The sequence below is a fragment of the Eptatretus burgeri genome, chromosome 16 (assembly GCF_056783735.1).
Source record: "Eptatretus burgeri isolate ZD-2024b chromosome 16, Ebu_testis_v1, whole genome shotgun sequence".
Taxonomy (NCBI): domain Eukaryota; kingdom Metazoa; phylum Chordata; class Myxini; order Myxiniformes; family Myxinidae; genus Eptatretus; species Eptatretus burgeri.
Window position 1 is genome coordinate 21382746 of NC_140976.1, and position 11237 is coordinate 21393982.

An 11237-nucleotide genomic window follows, 5' to 3' on the forward strand; every position below is an offset into this window, starting at 1 on the left:
TTTATTAATGTACCTGCGAAATAATGAATGGAAAAAAAAAACGCACGTTCAAATAAATAATAATCACCATCGGCGTCTGGCAAGTTTAATTCGAGAATGATTCCCGTTTATTCTCAAAGTTATTCTTGAAGAGTCCGATCTTTATTTGCCGCTGTGTAACTCGTGTTTGTCGGTCGGTTAATTAAAATGTTGATCGTACGTAGAATAAAGAAAAATTACCTCAAAGATTAACGTGGCGGGCGAGTGGCGGATCGAGAGTTCTAGAAAGATGTTTTTTTTCGTTCTTTAAAATTGAACAGACAAGATAAATGAAATTATTCGGTAAATAGTTGGAATGTCAGAGAGCCGTCGTAAATAAATGCAAACCCCCCTCCCCCCCCCCCCCAAAAACAAAAAAACAAGTGGAAGTCCGTGCATTGCGTGTCGAGCTATTGTGTAACTAATATGGAACAGGCAAAGCCGAGAAGCGAACGTAGAATTAAAATTAACTTTGGGAAAAAAAAAAATTGAATAAATAAACGATCACTTCTGGTCAAGAATAAAATAAATTAAAAGTTCCGGAAAGAGTTTCAAAATCACTCCCGGTAATGTTAAATACAAAATAAACACTTCCTGTCATGAACAAAATCACTTTCGGAAGTATAAAATTAACTTTGGGAAAAAAAATTGAATAAATAAATAAATAAACACTTCCGGTCATGATCTCCCGGCATGCATCATTCCCCATGAGAAAAACCGGAAACAACAAAAAAAGAAACAAAACAAAAACGGAAGCAAAATGGTCATAGCCAACGACACGGATTCACAATTGCCAGGGTATTGTGTTGTTTTTGTTGTTTCCTATTCTCTCACGTGCACGCACGCGTTAAGTAATATTCACAAAATAGAATTAAAACCCAATCGTGTTTATACACCGCACAGCGTTTAACAACAACCGGAAGCAAAACGTCTTAGCTGACGACACGGATTCCAAATAGCCAGGGCTATTGTGTTGTTGTTGTTGTTGTTGTTGTTGTTGTTGTTGTTGTTGTTGTTGTTGTTGTTGTTTCCTATTCTCTCACGTGCACGCGTTAAGTTTGAAGCTCACTTCATTCGCTATGATCGAACATAGATGCGAAAACAGGAATCCGTATCTTAGACAAGGTTTTGACAAAATAGTGTGGTGGGATTAATTAAGATCAGAGAGTGAGTGGCATGTGAGTGAGTCGAACATAGATGCGACGTAATGCTGTGACGTAGGGTAGACGGACAATGAAAAGGAGACTGTGACGTAGGGTAGACGGACAATGAAAAGGAGACTGTGACGTAGGGTAGACAGACAGGACACCAAAATTTTGCCCCTCATCCCAGTGCATAGTCGATACTCGACACGCAAAAAAAACGATATACATAGAGTAGATTGTTGTGCGGTGTATGATCATAAATCTAGTTACATGTCTTTTTAAATTCACTCGTCAAAAAGGATGAATTGATTAATTACTCACTGCTGTTTAATGTTTTCAAGATCAGACTACTTTTACATTTTACGTACGCAATAGAGGGCGGGGATAAATTGAGGATATGAAAGTGTTGAGTGTCAGATTTGGGAACATTGGGAATGATGGGGGGGACGGGAAGCATTTTTTTCCGCGTCCTTTGAACGACGGTGCCGCGGAAGACGACTCCGATGTTTTGTTGCAATAATTTGATGAAAGAAATTGAACAAGAAACTAGTCTGGGAGCCAAGCTCTGTTCGAGGCTGTTTTAGGGTTGGACCTTGTAGTGTCTGCTATGAAATTTTACACCCCCAGGATGTTTAGATATACGTCTCCAGTTCATGAAAACCAATGTTGGCAATTCATAAGCTCTTGCGAAAAAGTTTGGCTGACGTTTTTGTTTTAGGGAGATTTGAAAAATTTGATAAAACCAATTGTCAATAAAAATTCTAAAAAAAAATATTAAAATCACATTCATTTAAAATATATGTGAACTAAATGTAAGAATTCAATCGATGCATTGAAAAATGACAAAAAGAATTGCCTGTGTGGAAGTAAACCTCGTAAAAGTACATACTTTTGCTAAAAATGCCTTAAAAAAATAATGTTTTTGAAGATGGGCTTTAGAACTTTTCTTATCATAGGCAGGTGCTGCATTAGAATACTAATTTCTCTTAATGTGATGCGAACATGGTATCCATGGCTAATTAAAACAGCAAATTCGATTGAGTTATATCAATTTTTAAATAGAAAATTTACCGTTTTTGTCAACCAAAGTTTCCCCTATCCCCAAAATCCTCTTGCTCTATTGAACACAGTTCGGTTAAGGTTTACTGGATGCAGGTCGGGTGTGACCTCTATAACCGGATCATATCCATCACTAATGGTTGTAAACTTATATGAACAAATATTTTAATAGTAATAATCTATCTGTAATTCCAGGTGTGTGTGTGTGTGTGTGTGTGTGTGTGTGTGTGTGTGTGTGTGTGTGTGTGTGTGTGTGTGTGTGTGTGTGTGTGTGTGTGTGTGTGTGAGTGAGAGAGAGAGACCGCTGTTTCTCGACAACCACTGGTCCGATTTAATTGAAACTTGCCAGCTATATTGCTGGGGCCCTGTGGATATGCCTTTTCAAGGTTTGATATTAATCGGACAAGTGCTTCCCAAGTTATGGCCATTTATTTACCAATGACAAGACGCGTTGCTGCGTGGGCGTGGCCAATGGGGAAGAGAACCTCAGCCACGTTTTTCATTACGGATTACAACGTACGGACTTCCGGATAGTGATGACTTAATAGTCGGGTGGTAGGAAGGGGGAATCACCACCGGAAGAGGGACAAATTTTCATCCAACTTTTCTAGACCAGTTTTTTGTGTTGATTACGAATATGAAAGGTGATCAGCCAGGTTCGGGGGCTTTTCCGAGATATTGCGGGTCAAATGTCAACCGGGGTCAAATTTAGCCAATTATGAGTTTTTACTATAAAACTGATTCTGAAAGCTAAAATACTCTGTATTTATGGCTCGTTTATACTTTCAAGTGTCTAATCTTTATCAAAACAGAAAATCAAAATCATTTTAGGGCTGACCTTAACTCAAAGTTCAAAGGTCAACAAATAACAGATAAAATGCCTAAAACTGGTCTATCTTGCTGAAAATTGTGATCAATGTTTCATCTAAGCTAAAATAGAGGAACGGGCACCCCTACCCATTTTCTCACCCATGTGTCCTTGTGGGGTCCCCCAGGGACACCTCCCCCAGAACGTTTTCAAAAATATTGATTTTTTTTTTAATTGCAAACAATTTCAAACTGGTAAAATAGCCTGAAGTCTGTTTAAAAAACACTAAAACTGAAAATAATAAATTGATGAAAATGACAATGAGTAATTTCCATCTTTTGCAGCCAGTGGCGTATCTAGTATGAAACTAATTAAGCTAAAGCCTTAGGGCCCCCAATCCCGGAGGGAGTTGCCCCTGAAGCAACTTTTTACTATCATTGGCTGTTACTATGCCAAAAACACTATGCCAATGTACAGGCTTAAAGCCAATATCTTATTCTACTTTTCGATAATATGCCACCAATTTTCTCTCATCTTTCCACTACAACAAGGTGTTTTTTTGTTATTAAATTACAAGGCGCAGCAGTAATTTATCGGAAAGTTATGTAACTTTAAATATATTGTTACTAATATATTTTTTCTCTTGTCACCCCCGGAACGAAATTCCTTTTTTGCACGGTTCAGCTGAAACTGTAATGTGAGACCTTGTGACATTTATTTTGAAGTGAAGATCTGCGCCAGCTGCAATTTAGGTAAGTAAAGTTTTTCTTGTAAATTATCCCATAAATGTACAATTCAGTTGCATATTTTCATTACATCGATCGTATTTTTTATTGTCTGTCACCCCGGAACGGAATTGATGCAGTTAGCGTTCAATAAATTTCATTTTCGTAACGTTTGAATTGAATGTCGTTTGAGCTCACACGCATCATGTTAAAACGGCACACAGCAGAACTATCAGAGCCGACCAGTGTTGCCACTAAATTTTTTCGAAAATCCATATACTTTCGGTCCAAAATCCATAAATGTTCCTAAAAATCCACATATTGCATATTTTAACTAGATCAGTACATATTTTACCAGTTTAATGCACTTTTCTGTTCCGAAGAAGCGCTTATTTGCTCTGACCTTTAATTAACCTTCGCCATCGAAGATGGATGGAGGTTACTGTTTTCACCCCTTTCTGTTTGTTATCTTGCCAAAACGAAGTTTTTGCAAGATATGTTAGTCAGCTTGTATGTTTTTTTTTGTTTGTTTGTTTGTTTGTTTTTCTGTAATCACATATAAAAAATTCTGCAGAGCACAGTTATCATTGGAAATTTTTGTAACTTCGCATATCAGAGGCCTATAGAGGTCCCTTTCAGCGCATAAAATTTTGAAGGTCAAGGTCAAAGGTCAAGGTCACTTTGTCGCAAATCAGGGGAGTCGACGAAACCCTTATTTTTTGAGTAATTTTGATCGGATCGTCTTCAAACTTCATGGGAATATAGTTCATGGTCTGGCGCTCAGCTGATTAATTTTTGGTGGCGATTGGCCTTGACCTTCATGATTAGCGCCTGAGGTCAAACATATTTGACCCCAAGGTCAAATTTTCAAGTTTTAGGAACCATATCGTGTAGTACCTCAAATTGAACACCTCGATGAGTGCTTTCTCGATATGTCAAGCTTTGAGACATTATGACGTCATTTGGTGATGTTATGAGGCAAACGCATATTTTTCATGGTTACTCTGTAGAACGATTCTCATCGGAATCTCTCGTAGGCAGATATTCCTCAAGGAGTCACTCCTGGTGGATAGCAGCTCTGTTCACCTCAGTGTGACCTTAAAGAAGTCACACGTGGTCACCTTTTGGCAAGATACGGGTCACCCTGCGGGTGACATTGGTTTATTTGTTTGTTTGTTTGTTTGTTTGTTTGTGAACAGTATTACGGAAAAACTCCTCAACGGATTTCGACGAAACTTGGTGGGGGGGTTAGGTCTGGTCCAAGGATCATGCCATTAGATTTTGGACTTGGTCCAAAATCCAATATGGCCGCTATGGCGGCCAATTTGAAAAAATATTTGAATTTTTTTTTGCATTTCTACATGTTTTAAGTGATTTCCAACCCCCCCGCCCCCCCCAAAAAAAAATTGTGAGAAAAAAAATTTTTGCAACTTTTTTTTCAACAAAATTTCGATTTTTTTTTTTTTTGCATTTCTACATGTTATAAGTGATTTCCAACAAAAAAAAACATGCCAAAATTATAATTGCGGCTGATTTTGGAACTTCAGGTGGATATACCCATGTAAAATCAATTTCTGTCTCAAGGAATCTCGTTATGACGAATGAATTGAATATGTAAAAGTTAAAAGTAAAAGGGAAAGTTGCAAACTATAACTATGTGAGCATTGTTGACGTCAAATTGAATGAATAGGATATCAGGTTCACTTGAGTGACCAAGCAGTATTGGCGGCGGAGGTTTTGCACTCTACCGAGTGCTCCCCCTCTAGTTATGGTTGAAATTCGTCTGATTTCCAATTTTTCTTTTGTGAATTGCTGACATCTTCAAAATTTCGCATCCTTTTTGCACATCTTGTCCGTCCACAACAGTGACAAGATGATTGACATCGCGGAAGGACTCCAATTCCCAAAAAACTCCCATTTCCATGGAAAAATCCATTGACCAATCCATAAAAATTCCCATTTTTTCCAAAAAATCCATAAATCCCTATGCTGATCCAAAATCCATAAATTTGTGGTAAAATCCACAGGAATGGTGGCACTGGAGCTGATAGCCTTCTAATTGAACATAAGCAAAAATGGTTTTCTTTCTTTTCAGGATGAAACCAGTGAAATGATCCAATATGACTGAAAAAAGGAAGAGGAGCTGTGTTGTCCATTACGATCACCTGAACTGTGGCAAATTGACTGGTCTGAGAAATGAAACGTTTCGACGCTTACACCAGGCAAAGGATGCCAGAAATGAACTCGGTGGTGACAATGCACATACGCTTCAGGCTGAAGCCATACCGGATGTTCTGGACCCCAGAATTCATTGTGTCCACATGAACTGTTACAAAAAATTCACAAAGGGTTTATCAATTAGAAATGCAAAACGTAAAAGAGAGGCAAAATCGGATGAAAGACTAATTGTGAGGAAAAATAGAAATGTAGGATCGAGTGATAGCAGGGGTTCCCTAAGAAATGTATGAATCCAAACTGTAGTACAGCGAAACCCATAAAAGTTGAAGGGAAAAAACAGCAAATAGCAGTAATCCAGACGAAATCAGCATGTGAGAGAATCATGCAAGCTGCAAGCCTGAAAAATGATTATGGGATGATGTTGGCAATAGAGGGCCAAGATCTCATAGCAAAGGAATTTATGATGCATAGAAAGTGTTACAAAGATTATACACAGATATGCTCAAAACCATCCACTGCCACCTCACAAGATAATTATCAACACCAGTGTCAAACAAACTCCAATGAACTATATTCATTCGTTCAAAATCATGTAATTGGCTGTAAACAGTCGGCATCTATGAAGCTCTTGACAGAAATATATGGACTCTATGGCGATGATACGAGGTTACGAGCCAAAGTGAAGAAAAAACTAGAGGACCACTTTTCTGGAGAATTGATTTTTTTTGTCAGTGTGTCTTATCATCACCCACTCATGATTATCAGTCAGAAGGTACTATCGAATAGTACCCTATCTGTGTATGTGAAAGAAAGCAATGATTTTATTCTTGCAGAGGCAGCAAATATACTGCAGACAGCCATAAAATAAATGATAGAAAGTGCTGAAGATCTACCGTGGCCTCCAACTAGCGATTCATTAGGAGCGCAAAATCGCAGATCCCCCAAATGTTTGATAAACTTTCTCACGAAACTGATACATTTGCAATCCTCACATCACACAGCTAGTGATGAATCGTGAAAGCTTGCCGAATCGTTTTCACAATATTTGATCTATGCCTATTCCAATTGAAAGTTTCTGACACAGAAACGTACATTGCTAGGAATGAGACTACACAACATGACTGGACAGAAAGCTGTAGTCTCTGTTCTTGGACGATTGGGACATTCAATCAGTTATAACCAAGTTCGTCTGATTGAAACGGCACAAGCTGAACTAGCCCAACAGATGGCAGACAGGGGATATTGTCTACCTTTAATTCCATCTTCTGCGAGCGACACTGTTCAAACGTTCTTTTGGTGGGATGATTTTGACTGTAAGAAGGAAAATGCTGCAGGCAGTATTCATACTACACATGGAATTTGATTCCAAGAGAGGGACACACAATCAGTGTTGCGACCAACACCTGAAATTCAAACATCACGGCGACGGACCATGGAAGGAACTCGAGCTGTGCTTGATCAGAGAAAGATAAATCCACACAAGAACCCACCCAGATTTTCTACAGTCAACACCGTCTTTGATGGGGATCAGGATGAAATAAGCACTAGTGAGATATTCACATGGAAACTACTGCGACAACATTACACCCTGATAACACAGTCAGTACCCCGTTTTGTTGGTTGGGTTATTCAGCAGTATGAATATCCATCGTCTCAACCAACACTGATTACATTTCTGCCACCAATCATCAGTCCCATTACAGAGTATCCAACTGTACTGGAATGTATTAAACAATCTCAGCTGATGGCAGCTCAGGCCAATATGCGATACACTCATATAACAACTGATGTAGGGGCTGCTGCCAAATTCTATCACGTCATATGGAACAATGCGAAGGACTTTAACAACGTCATCATTCACCTTGGTGATATGCATGCCTTCATGGAATTCTTTGGCACTACAGTATTGGTAAATTTGTATCAGGTCGCGGATTTGAAGAAGTTGCGTATCAGGCAGGGTTCAGCACATCTGGTACAATCAAAGGCATGCTCAGTGGAAAACATTATAATAGATCATGGGCAATTCACGAAAGCTTCAGTGAAGCGCTGCACCGTCTGTTTCTAGAAGCTTATATGCCAGACTTATTGAATGGACTTGTGGACATTGTTCACAATAAAGTCCCCACAGATGCTGCTCAGGAACTTTCAGAAGAAGTTGGCTTCTCTAGTGTTGAACAACAATACCAGCAGACAAAATATCAGTGTCTTCGAGGAGACTATGGCAAGACTCCACAGTTCTGGGCAATCTACATTGAAGCTGTTGATTGTCAACATAAACTCCATTACTCGATAAACCTGAATGAGTGTGACCTTCGACTGAAATGCTGGACAGACTCATTGCCATTTTGTTTTTCTATGAACAAACAGAACTACGCTAGATATGGAACATTCTATTGTCGTCAACTCATGACACTTGATGATACACATCCTGGTGCCAAGGATGATCTTCTGGAGAAAGGCCTGTCTGTCTGCAGGAACAATACTGGTATCAGACAGTCAACTGATGCAGCTGAGAGCAGACTTTTATGAAAAATTCAAAGACACAGGTGGCATCAAGAACTTCACTCATCAGGAAATAGCATACAGAAAGTGGGTGCTGAATCGTCCATTTATGTCTGCTATGGTTTCTTCTCTGCTGGAACTTACCAAGATCGATGACATGAGTCACAACCCAAGGAAGTGCATAAGACCACACGAGATCCAAAAATCAGATGATCATGTAAAAAAGACTATGCAAGTAATCAAGTCAGATTTTATCAATCCATTCTCACATGAAATTGATCCTAACAAACTGTTCAACATAGTTTCAGGCAAACCATTACTGGATGAGGTTGCTGCCCACCTTTTGTCAACACAACAATGAAGAAGAGAACTCTACAATGCGTTCAACTCCAGACTCGATACCGAAAAGAATGGTGAAACCACAAACTTTTTAAATTCGATATCAAGAGTTCCATGGAGAAGCTTTCAAGACAACCTGAAGAAGACAACAGTAAAATCTGCAGCAGGAAAGACCAAAGATGTAACAGTACAGAGAGATATCCTTGGATTACTGGCAGCAAAGTCATGTAAAGAAAACATGTCCGTCAATTTGGATAAAGCATTGAAGTATCCTTTAGCAACGGTACCTCTACCTCTTGCGACAGCAGATGGCAGTCGTCGGACAACCTCAAAAAGTAAAATGATGGAAGCTGCACTCACATCACTGAATTTACCGAACACAGCCTATGATGTCCCAGAAAATGCAGTTTACGTGATTGACCTTATTGCGTATTTACGTTCGTTGGTGAATGTACCAGATACGTTTCGGTTGTTAGCCAGGAGAATTATGGCTGACATACCCACACGTTACAAAGTGGTATATTTCGTGTGTGACATATACAATGCACATTCCATAAAACGGGCTGAAAAAACTGCAAGAGGGCAGTCAGATGAGTACATTCTGCGCACACCTGATATCAGAATTCCGGCTGCATTTGGACAGTTTATGTGCAATGGAGGGAACAAAGAGAGAATGATGGAGCTGATTGAACAGGTTCTCTGTAAAGAGGAAAGTCTCATTGGAGACCGAGTTGTGTACTATGCAAGGGGGAATCTCTGCATGAAGATAACGTCACACTGCTCAGAGGAAATACCAGCCCTGGCTACTGACCACATAGAGGCTGATACAAAGATCTGCTACCTCACTCAACATGCACTAGATGAAAATTCTGGTGGTCCCACGGTCTGTGTAGTACGTTCAAGTTCTGGGGATACAGACATTCCATCATTTTACTGGCCAACGAACGTGAAAATTCAAAGATCATCATAGATCACGGGAGTGGCAAAGGTCGGCGATTCCCTGATCTGAGTCAATGTCAACTCACAACTCCAGAAACGTGCATTGCTTGGTATTCACGCCTTTTTGGGAAATGACTACGTTTCTTCATTTTTCCGAAAAGGGAAGAAAACTTGGTGGCCACTGATAAAAGATGATGAAAATATGCAGAAAGTATTCGCAGAACTGGGTAACGAGCAACAACTTTCCAGCGTAGTGTTTGATGGACTTCAAATTTGTACTTGTGCAATCTACAATCAAAGGAGATGCAAACGTATTAATGAAGCCAGATCTACTATTTTCTAGAATCAATTTCGTGACGGCAAGGTAGCTGATCTGTGTGCATTACCCCCATGTGAGTCAGCACTGGCATTACATTCAGCTCGAAGTAACTATGTAGCCAGGATGTAGCCAGTCTGGCTCACAGACCCCAGCAATTCTTGGACACTCCAGTAAACCATGGGTGGACTGAAGATTTATCAATCCATTGGGTTGATATACCATATCCTGTGGATATTGTGGAACTTCTGTGTAATATTTCTGATGAAGATAGTGAAGACGAGTTATCAGACTACAGTGAAGGCAGTGATTGTGATGAAATGTCCGACCAACATCTATATTTGGTGATTGTATCCAGTGACGTAGGGATACTACTTCCACTGTCTTTAGCTAGATTTCTTAAATGTAATAACTGTTGATTCATCTGACTGTACCTGATTGAAACATGTTTTAGGGGTATTACATACTAAAGCATCTTAATGTTTCATCTTGAATCTATGAGGAGCAGGGGCAATTCAGACAAAAGGGCATTTATGCGTTAAGAAAAAGATTTTCAGATATTTTAAAGAAAAATGTGTGATATATATTTTTTAAGGCAATGTCTGAATAAAAATCAATAGACAATGCATGAATTTTTATTACAATAGTGGTTAGAAACTACATATGATAATGAAATTTAAATAGAAAAAAAAACGAGATTAAAAAAAAACTTTTGGAGGCAAGTGGGTGCCCTTGTGGCACGCTACAACGGTGGGGCAGAAAGAACGGACGTAGGACGACCCGCACCTCTAGTTTAGCTTAGATGAAACAGATGATTACTATTTTGAGCAACCAAGTTATCTTGGTGTCAGCATCGTATCAGTTTTTGCATCGGTTGTTATTTGTTGACCTTTGACGTTTGAGTTAAGGTCACCCATAAAAATATGTGAGTTGTGTTTTTTTTATAAAGATTAGACACTTAAAAGCATAAACGAGTCGTAAAAACACTGAATTTTAGCTTTCAGAATCAGTTTTATAGTGAAAACTCATAATTGGCTAAATTTGACCCCGGTTGATATTTGACCCGCAATATCTTGGAAACGCCCCCGAACCTGGCTGATCACCTTTCATATTCGTCATCTACACAAAAAACTAATCTAGAAAAGTTGGATGAAAATTTGTCCCTCTTCCAGTGGTGATTCTCCCCCTCCCACCACCGGTCTATAATG

General features: G+C 39.2%; 1 protein-coding gene across 4 annotated transcripts in view; it reads left to right on the forward strand.

The window, feature by feature from the left end:
* Positions 1–11237, forward strand: part of LOC147010680 (uncharacterized) — a 60606-nt gene that overhangs the window by 42110 nt on the left and 7259 nt on the right. For 3 of the 4 annotated variants that reach the window (XM_085860103.1, XM_085860104.1, XM_085860102.1), the window contains one exon: positions 3715–3782. The exons of the other annotated variant lie outside the window; for it this stretch is intronic. The gene's annotated coding sequence lies outside the window, so the exon portion shown is untranslated. The remainder of the gene's footprint in view (positions 1–3714; positions 3783–11237) is intronic. 4 annotated transcript variants of the gene reach the window in all.